The sequence below is a fragment of the Ursus arctos genome, unplaced genomic scaffold, assembly GCF_023065955.2.
Source record: "Ursus arctos isolate Adak ecotype North America unplaced genomic scaffold, UrsArc2.0 scaffold_3, whole genome shotgun sequence".
Classification (NCBI taxonomy): domain Eukaryota; kingdom Metazoa; phylum Chordata; class Mammalia; order Carnivora; family Ursidae; genus Ursus; species Ursus arctos.
In genome coordinates this window covers 28,993,566-29,008,800 of record NW_026622985.1, presented here as the reverse complement: position 1 = coordinate 29,008,800, position 15,235 = coordinate 28,993,566, and the positions used below count along the sequence as shown (strand labels likewise).

The 15,235-nt window shown below is 38.5% G+C and overlaps 2 protein-coding genes across 10 annotated transcripts in view; one reads left to right on the top strand and one right to left on the bottom strand.

Moving 5' to 3' along the window:
- Window positions 1-654, bottom strand: part of DMTF1 (cyclin D binding myb like transcription factor 1) — a 44,265-nt gene extending 43,611 nt beyond the window's left edge. For 2 of the 4 annotated variants that reach the window (XM_057304437.1, XM_026504771.4), the window contains exon 1: window positions 491-622. The gene's annotated coding sequence lies outside the window, so the exon portion shown is untranslated. Of the gene's footprint in view, window positions 1-490 lie in introns of all 4 variants that reach the window. The other 2 variants (XM_026504758.4, XM_026504764.4) reach the window with 2 other exon arrangements.
- A 29-nt stretch (window positions 655-683) lies between these two features.
- The window catches only part of ELAPOR2 (endosome-lysosome associated apoptosis and autophagy regulator family member 2), a 251,430-nt gene continuing 236,878 nt past the window's right edge, over window positions 684-15,235 (top strand). For 3 of the 6 annotated variants that reach the window (XM_057304429.1, XM_057304434.1, XM_057304433.1), the window contains exon 1: window positions 689-766. The gene's annotated coding sequence lies outside the window, so the exon portion shown is untranslated. Of the gene's footprint in view, window positions 767-15,235 lie in introns of all 6 variants that reach the window. The other 3 variants (XM_057304430.1, XM_057304427.1, XM_057304431.1) reach the window with 3 other exon arrangements.

The window sequence follows — 15,235 nt, the reverse complement described above, 5'->3', positions numbered from 1 at the left end:
GCCCACCTCTCCTTCACTGGACCACATAAAACCGAAAAGGTAAGGAAAAAAAAAACCAGAAAAGGAATACCAAGAGAAAGCAAGTAAGGCTTCCTTACTCTCCGCATTCTCGGGCCCAATTCTCTACCGAAGCTCCCGGCCCACCCCACCCCACCCCCAGGGGTCCCGGCGCCATTTAGCTCCTCCGAAGCCGCCGCCATTTTCCGCCCCCGCCGGATCGCTGCTGCGCCTCGGCGGCCGCTCGCTACCCCACTCTGTAGCCTGAGCCACCGCCGCGGGCCAGGCCCTGAGAGGGGGGCCCTGGCCTGAGCGTGCGGGGACGGCAGCTTCAGCGTCATGAAGGCCCAGCTCCGACCCCGCCCGCGATGCCCGGGTGCCCACAGCCTGTGCCGGCCGACGGGAACAGGCTGGCAACAAGGGGGCCGGACAGGCTCCACTGGGCGGAGCGGCCCTGGCGGCGGTTGGGACCTGAAGGTTCCATCGCACTTACTTCCTGTTTTGGGTCCGGGCACTTTGGAAGAACCAGGATGGAGGCTCCAAAAAATACCAGGATGGAGGAAGCAGCCACGGGCAAGAGTGGCTGCAGCTGGAGTGAGCGAGCGCGACGAGCCACCGGAAACGGAGCTACGGCCGCGCCCCGCCCCCAGCCCCCGCACGCTCCCCCTCCCGCTCTCCTCTCCCTTGGGACTGCCCTGCGTGTTGGCTGACCGCGTCACTTCCGGCCAAGTCGGAGCCCTGAAAAAAGTCCCGGTTTATTGGAGCTTCGGTAGGGTCTGTGTGGCTGTTGTTTGTGGTCCGCTCCTCTTCTCTCTTCCTACTGGGAAATCTTGGTACCGACAATTCTGCTGCTGATGCTGTAAAGGAGGCTCATCTTTTTTCGGCGTAACTGTGGTCTTTCCGCCTCGGGGGGCAGTTGGGCCCAGCTGGCAGAGTTTGATAAATTCGCCAGGCTCCAGAGCGGATACAGCTGGGCGTGGGGCGGAATAAGAGCCTTGTCTAGATGGAGAAGAAAGCGGGGAATTAGTCTGGCCCCTCACATTTGGTTTGCCTTGCCTTAGGTGCTTTGGGAGTGTGATGGGGTTCTGGTCAGAAGTGTCCTCTGTGAGCGTAGGAAGTTGCCACTCTAGTTTACAGTCTGAAAGCACTGTTTTTCCTAAGCCGGTTGTTCTTCAGTTACGTGGGAAACTTTTAGAAAGGACCAATACTCGGGCCTATCCCCTAGACCAGTCTTTCAGCATCTCCGTAAGACGGTGGCAGAGATTTTGTTTTTAAAGAATTTCAAGGCCTTGAAAATCAGGGTGGAGTGGTCCGAACCTGTTACAACTATTTATGATTCCGATCTCATTTTACTTGTTTATAAAACTAGGTTTGTTGTAGTCTTCTTTCTGTGCCGGGATGACAGAAGTTTAAAAGTTACACTTGACTAATGTTCTTGCTTCCAACAACTATGTGTAGACTCACACTACGTTGTTAGGAGGGGAATGTAGTTCACCTCAGTGGTAAAGGTCAAATAAAGGCTATAGAGAATGTGAATATGTACTCCCAAATTGGTCTTAAGTAGCTAATGAGGTTAATAATGCGTAGTGATTTCCCTCCCCCATTATCTTAGCATGTTATGATTTTTCTGTGCAGTTGTGGTTTTCTTTGACTACAAAGTATGGTTGAAAGACTTTGTGAAAAGGGCAGTAATTCATCAAAGAAACATGGGAGTGGTCGTGGTAAAAAACAAAACAAAACTACACAATGAATTGGGTTTAGAAACATAGTCACATGTTAAGCCAGATGTACATGGTTTTAGCAGTAGTCCACATAACCATGCTGTTCTTTGGGGTAAAAGAATGTCTCTGGCATAAACATTGGGTTTCACAAAAGAAGTGCAAAACAGTAATGAGATACCATTATACACCTATTAGAATGACAAAAAAAAAAAAAAAAAGCCACAGACAACACCAAATTCTTGTGAGAATGTGGAACAGGAACTCTGCTAGTGGGAATGCAAAAGTTTACAGTCACTTTGAGAGACAGTTTGGCAGTTTCTTACAGAACTAAATGTTCTTACTGTATGATCCAACAATTGCTCCTTATTTACCCATTGAGTTGAAAAGTTAAGTACACCTGAAAATCTGCACACTGATATTTATAGCAACTTTTTTCATAATTGCCAAAAAACTTGGAGGACACCAAGATGTGCTATAGTAGGTGAAGGGATAAATTGTGGTACATCCATACACTAGAATATTAGCTAATGCTAAAAAGAAATGGACTATCAAGCCATGAAAGGATATGAAGGAAACCTAAATGCATATAACCAAATAAAATAAGTCAATCTGAAAAAGTCATACTGTATGATTAAAACTACATGACATTCCGGAAAGGGGAAAACTGGAGTTAGTTAAAAAGATCAGTAGTTGTCAAGGTTTGGGGCTGGAGAGAGGAATAGATGGAGCAAAGGGTATTTAAGGCAGTGAAACAATTCTCTATGATACTAAATGCTAGATACAAGTGCTTCTACGTTTATTAAAACCCACGAAATTTACAACACCAATAGTGAACCCTAATGTGAACTGTGGTCTTCGGGTGATAATGATGTGTCATTGTTGGTTCTTCATTTGTAAAAAATGTATCCCTCTGGTGGGTGATGTTAATAATGGAGGAGGCAACGCATGTGTAGAGCAGGTGGTATATGGGAAGTCTGTACCTTTCTCTAAGTTTTGCTTTGCATCTTAAAATCTAAAAAAAAAAAAGTCTATTTGAAAAAAGAAAGAATGAAAGTGTGAAATAAGCCTTTGGATTTGGACAACGTGAGCCAGCATTTTTTGATTGCTTATGTGTCAAATGCTTTACATGTATTAAACTCATTTAGTGTTCACAAGTGTAAGGTGCATCAGTACAGTTATCACAAATGAATCTTATTTTAGACAACCAGAAAGAAGTGAAAAAATGTGCAAGGGTGCACAGCAGATAAGTAAGTGATAGAGTCAGAATTGAATCCTCAGCTGCAGAGCCCATGCTCTGAACTATGACTCCTGCAGCTCACAAAGTACACTTTGCAGTCTTTCTATAATGAAAACAAACTATTTCAGCCAGTTTCCAGAGTCTTTACTGAACTGGAAGATAGACACATTTGACCAATTTTCAAAAATAAATGCCAGAAGCAGCATTTTATTACATCTGACTTTATTACCAATATGTGATACTCTGTATCCTACTTGGGTATTACGTATACCACTCATTTTTATAAGCAAAACCATGAGGTAGGATTGTATTGGGGAATAGATGTTGAAGTCACACCAAAGTATGCATCTTGGCTTTATTGTTTAGTAGTGGGTATGGTAATTCACTGCTCAGTTTCATTTGCCTTCAAAACATGGAAATAATAAAATCTACCTCCTAAAATAATGTAGGCATGCATTGCACAGGGCCTGACGTGTAGTGACCAGAAAAGCAATTACTCTCAGAGCGGGTTCTAATTAAATAATAATTACATATGTAAAATTGTTAACATTTATGAGGAAGTGGTTCCTAATTAGCAACATTTTTCATAAAGCATAACCATATAGGATTCTTTTTCACCAAGGCATGACAGGGTGGTATCTAAATTATAGTTTATCTGTCCATTGTCCTCTGCCAAATTTTGCAGACTGCACTCTGCTCCAGTCTGCGTTAATTCCCTGAAAAAGTCAAGCCCATCCTCATAATTAATTCTCCCTTTCTGGGTGAGTTTCTTACATAAATACCTTTTCCAAAGTCAGTTAGTATATACTTGGGGAAGACAAATGTATTTTAATACTAGTTTAATATATAATTTTAAAAGCAAATTCAGCATCCATTTATGATAAAAACAAAGTGGATATAGAAGGAATGTACCTCAACATAGGAAAGGCCATATATGACAAACCCACAGCTAATCATACACAGTGGTGAAAAGCTGAAATCTTTTTCTCTGAGATCAGGAACAATACTGGGATACCCACTTTTATTACCACTTTTATTCAACCTAGTATTGGAAGTCTTAGCCACAGTAATTAGGCAAGAATAGGAAGTAAAAGCATCCAAATTGGAAAGGAAGAGGTAAAACTCACTGTCTGCAGATGACATGATATTATATATATAAAATCCTAAAGACTGTCAAAAAACTGTTAGAATTAATCAGTTCATTAAAGTTGCAGAATACAAAGTCAATACACAAAAACTGGTTGCATTTCTATACACTAATAACAAATTATCAGAAAGAGAAATTAAGAAAACAATTCCATTTACAACTGCATTCAAAAGAATAAAATACCTAAAAAGAAATTTACTAAGCAGGTGAACGACCTGTGTGTTGATATCTATGAAACATGAATGGAAGAACTTAGGACAAATAAATGGAAAATATTCCATGCTCATGGTTGGGAAGGATTAATATTGTTGAAGTGTTCATACTACTCAAAGCAATATACAGATTCAACAAAATCCCTTAAAAATTCTGATGGCATTTTTCACTGAAATAGAACAAAGAATTCTAAATTTGTGTGGAACCACAAAAGACCTCAAATAACCAAAGCATTCTTGAGAAAGAGGAACAAAACTGGAGGCATCATGCTCTCTGATTTCAAACTGTATTACAAAGATACATTAATTAAAACAGTATGGTATTGACATTAAAAACACACATAGATCAATAGAACAAAGTAGGCCGAAAATAAACCCATGCATATGTGGTCAATTAATTTATGACAAAGAAGTCAAGAATATACAATGTTTAAAGGACAGTCTTATCAATAAATAGTATTGGGAAAACCGGGCAGCCACATGCAAAAGAATGAAACTCAGTCACTATCTTACATCATATATAAAAATTAACTCAAAATAGATTAAAGATGGGAACATAAGACCTGAAACCATAAAACTCCTAGAAGAAAACATAGGCAGTAGTCTCCCTGACATAGGTCTTGGCAGTGATTTTTTTGAACCTGACACCAAAAGCAAAAATAAACTAAAAAGCTTCTGTATAGCAAAGGAGACCATCAATAAAATGAAGAGGCAACCTACTGAATGGGAGAAAATATTTGCAAATCATATATCTGACAAGGGACTAATATGCAAAATACGTAAAGAACGCCTACATTTCAATAGCAAAAAACCAATCTGATTAAAAAATGGGCAGAAGATCTGAATAGACATTTTTCCAAGGAAGACACAGATGACCAACAAGTACCTGAAAAGATGGTCAACATCACTAATCAGGGAGATGCAAATCAAAACCACAAAGAGATATCACTTCACACCGTTGGAATGGCTATTATCAGGGGCGCCTGGGTGGCGCAGTTGTTAAGCATCTGCCTTAGGCTCAGGGCGTGATCCCAGCGTTCTGGGATTGAGTCCCACGGTCAGGCTCCTCTGCTAAGAGCCTGCTGCTTCCTCTCCCACTCCCCCTGCTTGTGTTCCCTCTCTTGCTGGCTGTCTCTCTGTGTCAATTAAATAAATAAAATCTTAAAAAAAAAAAAAAGAATGGCTATTATCAAAAAGATAAAAAAAATAAGCATTGATGAGGATGTTGAGAAAAGGGAATCCTTGTGCACTGTTGGTGGGAATGTAAATTGGTGCAACCACTATGGAAAACATTATGGATGTTCCTCAAAAAATTAAAAATAGAACAGCCATATAATCCACCAGTTCTACTTCTGGGTGTTTACTGGAAGAAAACAAAAACACAAACTCAAAAAGATCCATGCACCTCATATTTATCGCAGCATTACTTATAATAGCCAAGCTATGGAAACAACCTAAGTGCCCATCAGTGGATGAATGGATAAAGAATGTGTGTGTGTGTGTGTGTGTATAATGGAATATTACTTAGCCATAAAAAAATGAAATCTTGCCATTTGTGACAACATGGATAGACCTGAAGGGTATTATGTTAAGTGAAATAAGTCAGAGAAAGACAAATACCGTATGATTATATGTGGAAACTTAAAAAAAAAAAAAAAAAACCCAAAAAACCCCTTCCCCCAAAAACAAACCCCAAGCTCATACATATAGATAACAAATTGATAGCTGCCAGAGGTGATGGGCGGAGGGTGGGAGAAATGGATGTACTTAAAATCTTTTTTTAGTTAAAAAAAAAATACTAAAATTTATTATAGTAACATCATATTATCTTTAACTTGCATAATGATTGTAAGGACTATCCATAATATAATTTGAAGTCTAGGGCAACTTTCTGTAGTTTTACATGTAGGTTATTTTTACCTTAGTACTTTGTCACTGTATCCCTAGGGAATACAAGAGATTTTTAATATTATCCTAGGATTTATCTAATAAAGAATTAAATATTTTGTAGAAAAATCATAGAAATAGTTCTATCCCAAATAGAAGTTATAAAAGTATTTACAGCACAGTTATGGTATTTGCTGCATTTGCTACTTATGATTAACTCTCTTGGACTCTAGATTTTTTATAACACTTTCTTGAAGCTCATCAGTGATAAAATATTGATGAAATTAGTTTTCTTAAACACGAAAGTGTTTCATATACTGAGAGGCAGGTTCTGTTGATTATCTCATGTCCTGGATGGTATGAAAGAGATGTTTGCAAAGGCTTTTGTTCAAAGTATATGAAAAATACAATTACTGGGTAGTCCATTTTCTTTCTACACAGTTTCTGAGTCATGTTAATACAGTTTGTGGGCTACACTGGAAGTCTTTCAAGAAGTTCTGGACAGCTGATGGGGATTCCTATGCTAATAGGGGAAAGAACAAACTTTCCCTAATTAGGCCCACACATGATACTCTTCCAGGTCCTCTTTGGTCTCACATTCCTCCTCTAGGCTTTTCTCTGGGGTTTATGGCACTCCATGTAATACCCCTGTCATGCTCCTTCCTCTCCCCCCCATTTTGTGTCAGTGTCTCATCTCCACACTTCTTTTTATCTCTCAATCTAGTCACCACCTCTTTATACCCTCCTCACTTTTTCTTTTGCAGTAGGTCTTTACTGAGACTTATTAATAGAACATTAGCAAAATTTGGTTTCTCTTTCAGTTAGGAAAATGAAGAACCAAGACTTTGGATACTCCCAGTAAGCGAGGATAAAAGTTTTCATTCTGTCCTTGAAATTTTTTTGTGTGCAAAATGAAACAGTTAAGTTACTTGACTAAAATTGGGAGAATGTCTGGACCCAGATTCAAAGACCTGTTCCTTTACAGTCTGTCATAGGAGACAGAGGGATAATATACCAATAAGCCAGTAAATACTTGCCAATTTTTATAAGTTCTAAGGAGGACACAGATTGAATGCTCTGAAAGTAAGCTTTCCATGGGGTATTCAGAGTAGGGCATTCTGAGAAGACATTTGAACAGAGACTAGAAAGATGAGAAGAAATCACCATAGTAGGGGGTAAAAGATGGGAGAGCATTTGCCCAGTTAATATGGGAAAGAGTGTATTTGTAGAAAGCAACTGGCCCGTATAATTATAAAAGGGAAAGAGCACAGTGTTAGTAAGGGGTAGGCTCAGTCTTTTAAGTCCCCTCCTCTAAGATTGGTGGTCAGCACAGGAACCAGAGGTGGCTGGACCATCTGCCACCTCTGCCTTATCTCATTGCTTCAGTTTGTCAGCATATGGCACAATACTTTAATATACTCTTAAATGTTTGTTGATATAAAAAATAATTAGTTTCTTAAGCCAGAAGATCAGGAAGCTAGCCATTTCTCTTCTTTGGTAATAGTTACTGACTACAGAGAGCTCAGTTGTTTTTCAGATAGTGTCACTACTTGCATAACTCTGGAATAAAATACATGCTCCCTTTAATTATTACTGTAGTGCAAGGAGGGTATTTTAACAGAATGCTCTGAAAGTGAGCAAACAGAAGGTTTGGAGTTACTTTATTGCCCGAATCTCCTTGTCCATCTAGAAGCAATATTTTAAGGGTAGAAGCATTGCATTTTAACCAGCAGATGTCCCTGTTGTTTAGCAAGATTTTTTTTTCTTTCTTTCCAGAGTAGTAGCTTCAACAGTAGATAAGAATTCTGTGGTTTGAATTTGTTAGTATTACACTATGGTAGCCTCATCAGTAAGAAAACCAAAGGGATATGCTTTGAAATCCAAATGTGACAAGTCTTCTATCATTTGAAGGCTTGTCATTGAATTATCCCCTTTTCAATGTACCTCTAATTCCCTTGCACAGAATACACGGTGAAAGAAATAAAAGAAGGAAATAAGGAACATGTGTAACCTTTATAGCTTTCAGGAGCTTGCACATCTGTGGTACACTTATTCCTTGGCTTCATTCTGCAGATCTTCCTGAGCACCTACTTTGTGCTGAGCACTCTTTTAGATCTCTTGTTGTAGAGATCAAGAGAGATAATGTCCTTGCCCTCAAAGAACATATTTTCTAATGGAAGAGCTTACATTGTAGTAGTTTTTCAAAAATGTGTCTTCATAAAAAACTCTTGTTTCAAGTACCAATTTACTGAATTGTTGCAACTGCCTGTAAAACTTGCTCATTATTAACAACTTAATGAGGGATTAAGACAAAATATGAATCAAATAATTTGGAGTCATCAAATTAGTCTGAATTGCAAATATTAGGAAAAGTGGATCAATGCTCATTGGTCTTGCTTCATCAAAGCACTATGCTTCTTTTAAATTACACTACAGCTCTGTATTTAATATTGTTGTTAAGCTTTTAAATTCCAGTGTAGTTAACATACAGTGTTATATTAGTTTCAGGAATACAATATAGTGATTCAACAATTCTATACATTACTCAGTGTTCATAAGTGTACTCTTAATCCCCTTCACCTATTTCACCCATCCCCCCACCTACCTCCCCTCTGGTCACCATCTGTTCTCTAGAGTTCAGCGTCTTGTTTCTTGGTTTGTTTCTCTTTTTTCTTTTCCTTTGCTCATTTGTTTTGTTTCCTAAATTCCACGTATGAGTAAAGTCATAGGGTATTTGTCTTTCTCTGACTGACTTATTTCACTTAGCATTATACTCTCTAGTTCCATCCATGTTATTGCAAACGGCAAGATTTCATTCTTTCTTATGGCTGAATAATATTCCATTGTATATATATATACCACACCTTCTTTAACCATTCATCTATCGATGGTCACTTAGGCTGCTTCTGTAGTCTGGCTATTGTAAATAATGCTGCAATAAACATAGGGGTGCATGTATCCCTTTGAATTAGTGTCTTTGTATTTGTTGGGTAAATACCCAAAGTGTGATTATTAGATCATAGGGTAGTTCTATTTTTAATTTTTTGAAGAAACTCCATACTGTTTTCCACTGTGGCTGCACCAGTTTGCTTTCCCACCAAGAGTGCACCAGGGTTCCTTTTCCTCCCCATCCTCGCCAACACCTGTTGTCTCTTGTGTTGTTGATTTTAGCCATTCTGACAGCTGCGAGGTGATATCTCCTTGGCATTTTGATTTGCACTTCCCTGATGGTAAGTGGTGATGAACATCTTTTCATATATCTGTTGACCAGCTGTGTGTCTTCTTTGGAGAAATGTCTGTTCATGTCTTCTGCTCATTTTTGGCTGGATTATTTGTTTTAGGGTGTTGAGTTGTATCAGTTCTTTATATATTTTGGATACTAACCCTTTATTGGATATGTCATTTGCAAATATCTTCTCCCATTCAGTAGGTTTCCTTTTAGTTGTGTTGATTTTTTCCTTCACTGTACAGAAATTTGTGTTTTGATGTAGTCCCAAAAGTTTATTTTTGCTTTTATTTCCATTGTCTGAGGAGACCTATCTAGAAAAATGTTGCTTTGGCCGATGTCTGAGACATTACCACCTGTGCTCTCTTCTAGGATTTTTATGGTTTGAGGTCTCACAGTTAGGTCTTTCATCCCTTTTGAGTTTATTTTTGTGTATGGTGAAAGAAGGTGGTCTACTTTCATTCTTTTGCATGTGGCTGTCCAGTTTTCCCAACATTATTTGTTGGAGACACTGTCTTTTTCCCATTGGATATTCATTCCCCCTTTGTCGAAGATTAATTGACCATATAATTGTGGGCTTATTTCTGGGTTTTCTATTCTGTTCTATTGATCTATGTGTCTATTTTTATGCCCATACGAGGCTGGTTTGATTACTGTAGCTTTTCATAGACCTTGAAGAGTGGAATTGTGATACCTCCAGTTTTGTTTTTCTTTTTCAAGATTGTTTTGGTTATTCAGGGTCTTTTGTGTTTCCATACAAATTTTAGGATTGTTTGTTCTAGTTCTGTGAAAAATGCTGTTAGTATTTTGATAGGGATTACATTAACTCTGTAGATTGCTTTGGGCAGTATAGATATTTTAACAATATTTGTTCTAGTCAAAGCACTTTGAACAATATCTGGCAAATAGTAGGTGCTCCAAAATGTCAGGTATTGTTATTTGTCTTGCCCATTATAACAACAAAAAAATGAAAAACAGGAGAGAATTGTGTTATTTGACCATTGAGTAGGATTTATTAGGGTGACAATTCCATCTCAGTGAAGAGCATTAGAATATAAAAAAATTATTCACTAAGATTTATATTGAAAAAAAGATTTATCTTGAAATAAAAATAGCTAACAGGTAGTCTATTTTTAGATAACTTCTTAATTTATTTTAAACTGCCTTCCAAAATGTCAGTCTATTGATAATAGATATGGAAAGGAATATTATAAATTGCATTGTTTTGAGTTTTTTTGTTTCTCTGAAACTCCTTGGGAAGAGGCCTGTTTTCATGTTTCTGGACAAAGCGCTTTATGTACTGGAGAAGGTGATATGGCCACTTATTTGAGGAAACCCCTTCTACAAAGTTTCACTGGATACTTTTAACATGCATACAACAGATGCATATAAACACATGCAAGCTAAAGGTCTTTCTTGGCCTGAAATAGTTAGACTTAAAATCCAAACTCAACAGAAAACACTGTTTATCAAAGAAGCAATTCCACCAAAAACAATTACCTGAAGTATCAACCTAGTCTTTTAATACCTACCCAATTTAAGAACATCTACAATGTATTAAATATAGCCATATCAAATTAAATTCCAGAGCATAATACTTTTGTTATAATGACTACATCTTAAGTGGGCGGACCTGGTAAAAACATGTAATATATAATTTTTAATTTAATGAGATTGGGAATAACAGGATTAGGAAAGCAGAGCTGCTGTGAGCCATCTGTTCAGAGTGGTGAACAGTATTATTACATATAATCCTGTTTTAGAATTGTAGCCATTGCAGCAGTATTACACGGATACCAGCAAACCTAGAGTAAGGAAGATATGTGGCTCCCACAGTCACAGTATCACTAATGTCTTTTTCCTCTGTTTACGTTTCTTACCAGAAATTTACATTTAGGCCAAACTTTGGTCTGTGTTAGTTCAACCTGGTATACTATGACATAAGCCTGTTACAGCCATTCTTTGAAGGTGAAACTACTTTCTCTATTTCCATTATAATTGGATAATCTCTATTTTTGTTGAACAGGAGCCCATTTTCACACGATGCTGCAGTCTTTTCCTTCTTTTCCTTTGCCAAAGAGCCATCTGCCATGAAATCATTATTGAGAACACTCTTGATCTTGAGCCTGTAATAAATTTTCACAAGAATCTCCTCTGAGAAGGAACCCATGCTGCTTTGCCATTGTCGACCAATTGCAGGAAAAATATATGATACAACAATATCTCATACATAATGTTATAAATAACTATGTTATTTGAAAAGGTCACAGTAAATATAGTACTCTATAAGCAATCTGTCTCTTGCAGTGGCTAAAAACAAAAATGAATCTGAAGCCTTTGCTTTTAGGCCTTTCCTACCTCTCTCCACTGCAACTACATTTTGAGAAAGTAATAATTTGGATGAAGTATTTAAAAATTAGATTTCCCTAGGATAAGTGGCTTATAACTGCTGGTAGGATGCAACAAATGACCAGGGTTTTCCTACCATTCACATATTGACTTTGTAGTAATATATAAATTGTTAGGTGTTTTATTTAAAAAAAACTAAATAGAAAGCGAGATGGTTGATTTCACTTCTTTGTATTGTTGTTTAAGCAAATAGAAGATAAAACTCAGTCCTGATGGGGGCGCCTGGGTGGCACAGCGGTTGAGCGTCTGCCTTCGGCTCAGGGCGTGATCCTAGCGTTATGGGATCGAGCCCCACATCAGGCTCCTCCGCTTTGAGCCTGCTTCTTCATCTCTCACTCCCCCTGCTGTGTCCTTCTTTCGCTGGCTGTCTCTATCTCTGTTGAATAAATAAATAAAATCTTTAAAAAAAAACAAAAAACAAAAAAAACCAAAAAAAACTCAGTCCTGATGAAAAATTTAAAGACATATATCATACTCTACCGTTTTGCAAGGAATGTGTCTGTCATTTCTTCAGTAACAGGTCTTGAGAGAGCTCCCCAGACCCTGATAGCCATTTATTCCCCCTCTCTCTAAACAAATGACCTTTATGGAGTCTTTTAAGAATGAACTCCCTCAATGGGCTGCCCCCACTTATATGGTCACCTGTGTTTATCTAACCTCCTTCTCTACAATTCTAGAGATGTTCATTCTCTTAATCAAGGCTAATCTCTTTTTTTGTGCTTTTGACCTGTCTCCCTTCCAGGACTGTACTTATTCCTTCTTCTATATTTTTAACCACTGTAGTCTGGTTTCTGCCTCCAACATCCCACTAAAGATCATTAATGGCCTCATGTTGCTAAATCCAATGAATAATATTCTATTATCACTTAACTTAATTTTTCAGCAGCCTTTACTACTGAAATGACTACCTCTTCCTTCTTTGAATACTCTTTTTTTTTCTTGGTTTTGAGATCCAATACTCTGGGTTTTTTCCCCCCCAGGCATGAAGAACGCAGTCTTTTATTGTATCAACACTAGATGCCTAATACTTAGCCTAGCATTGTGCACAGAGGTTATGTTTGAAGCAATAATGATACTATTGGCCATAATAAGTATAGATCTCCTTGAATGGCAGGAACAACAACGGCAAAGAATTAAAAACTTGGGATGCCTGGGTGGCTCAGTCAGTGAAGCATCTGCCTTCAGCTCAGGTCATAATCCCGGGGTCCTGGGATGGAGTTCCATGTCGGGCTCCTTGCTCAGCAAGGAGCCTGCCTCTCCCTCTGCCTGCCACTCCCCCTGCTTGTGCTCTCTCTTTCTGACAAATAAATAAATAAAATCTTAAAAAAAAAAACAACTTATACGACACTCCGTATGCTATAGGCATGAATCCACTATGCATATATTTTTTTCTTCTAGGCAAGGTATTTAGTTGTTTGTTTATTTGTTTAGGAGGGTTTAAGTTTTGTTATATTTCCATCTTAAATGGTTTTAGACAGCATCCAATGGCTGGTACTTTTAAATCACTCTGGAATTCCTTCTATCTCTCTAAACACTTCTTGGCTGGCCTGGCTTTTAAATTTTAGAGCTCTTCATGGTGACCTCCTGTGTCCACATCTCCTTCTCTTTCTAATCTGTCTTCCTAAGTGATTTCATCCACTCCAGTGGCTTCAACTGCTCTTATACACTGATGACTCCTATATTTATAGCTCCACTAATCTACTATTCAAATCCCTGATGGACGTGGCACTTGGCTTAAATGTGGAAGATTGTATTTTCCAAAAATGGCTGTAACAGTATTTCTCATCCAACATGCTTTTCATACAATACAGCTTTCATACCTTCCCATCAAGAGGAAGGACTCCTCCCATTGAAATGGTACAGCTTCTGTGACTATTTTAACCAATAGAGTATGCAGAAAGTGGTGCTATGTGACTTCGGAAGATAGATCATCAAAAGCCTGTCAGGCATCACGTAAGCAGCCACCATAAAAGCAGCCCAGCTGCCATACTGTGAGGAAGGCCAAACTAGCCCATTCAGAAAAACCACATGAAGAGGCACCATGTAAAAAGATGAGTATGACTGAAGAGCCCCTTGCTGCTCCAACCTCCTCTCCAAATGAGGTATCTGTTGCTGCATAACAAATTACCCCAAAATGTAGTGGCTTAAAACGGCAAGCATTTATTACCTCTTAGTTTCTGTGGGTCAAGCATTCAGGAGTAGCTTAGCTGAGTGATTTCCTTAGGGACTCTCACAAGGTTGCAGTCAAGCAAGATGTCAGCTGGGGCTTCAGTCATCTAGCCTCAAGATCACTCACTCACATGGCTGTGGCAAGAAGCTTCATCCTTGGCTATTGGCTAGAGGCCTCAATTCCTACCATATGGGCCTTTCCATTGGCTGCTTGATTGTCCTCAAGCACATGGCAACTGGCCTCTCTGAGAGCAAGAGATCCAAGAGTGAGATCAAGGAGGAAGCTTCAATGCCTTTTATGACCTAGTTTCACGAGTTACACATTGTCGCTTCTATTTTATTCTATTCATTGGAAATGAGTCACTCAGGCCAGCCCACACTCAAGGGGGTAGGGATCGGGATCTACCTTTTGAAGGGATTTGTGGATACCTTTCATCCATTGTTACTGTTCCAGCCATTATCTGACTGCAAAGGCATGAGAGACCTGCAAGCTAGAACTGTTTATCCCAGCCTTTTCCCAAATTCTCATCCATAGAAACTGTAAGCAATAATAAAATGATTATTGTTGTTTTAAATCATTATGTTTTAGAGAATTTTTTTTTTTTTTCAGTGCTAGCTAACCAGAACATGGAGTCTTTTGGACTAAACCCTAGAATGCCAAAAGCTCCATTCTTTTCTGGGATCCCCACAAATTTGTCTGGGGTTTCTATTCCTTTCTCTCCCTCTGACCTAGGATTTTTGCCTCCAAGAAGGGAGTAGCATATGGGGTTCCTTCTCACCTACTACTGCTTGTTCTCTTGTCAAAATTTTCATTTCCTTTTGGTTGGGAAAACAGCTCTTACAGCATCAGCATTCTTCCCACACTCTGGTTTATGATATAAACTCTGATCTAGGTGGTTTAGGCTCTTCTATTAGTTTTTAAACGAAAGTTTTTAGGATCCCACAAACCTATTTTTTCCTCCATATTTCCTGTCTCTCAAAGATAAGACTCTGGGTTTCAATATTGTCTCATATAATTTATAAAAGTCCACTCAGAAGTTTAACTTACTTCTTGGTTCTAGTCTGTGTGTATGTTCCTTCTCTGAGGCAGTGTAGAGAAAACTATCAAAGTTGCCTTCATGAAGGATGACAGGTATAAGAAAGTTCAGGAAGCAACTGCAACCCATTAATAGCTCAAAATTATTATTATACTAATGAATACTTGACATATAGCATTTATGTTAAGTGCTT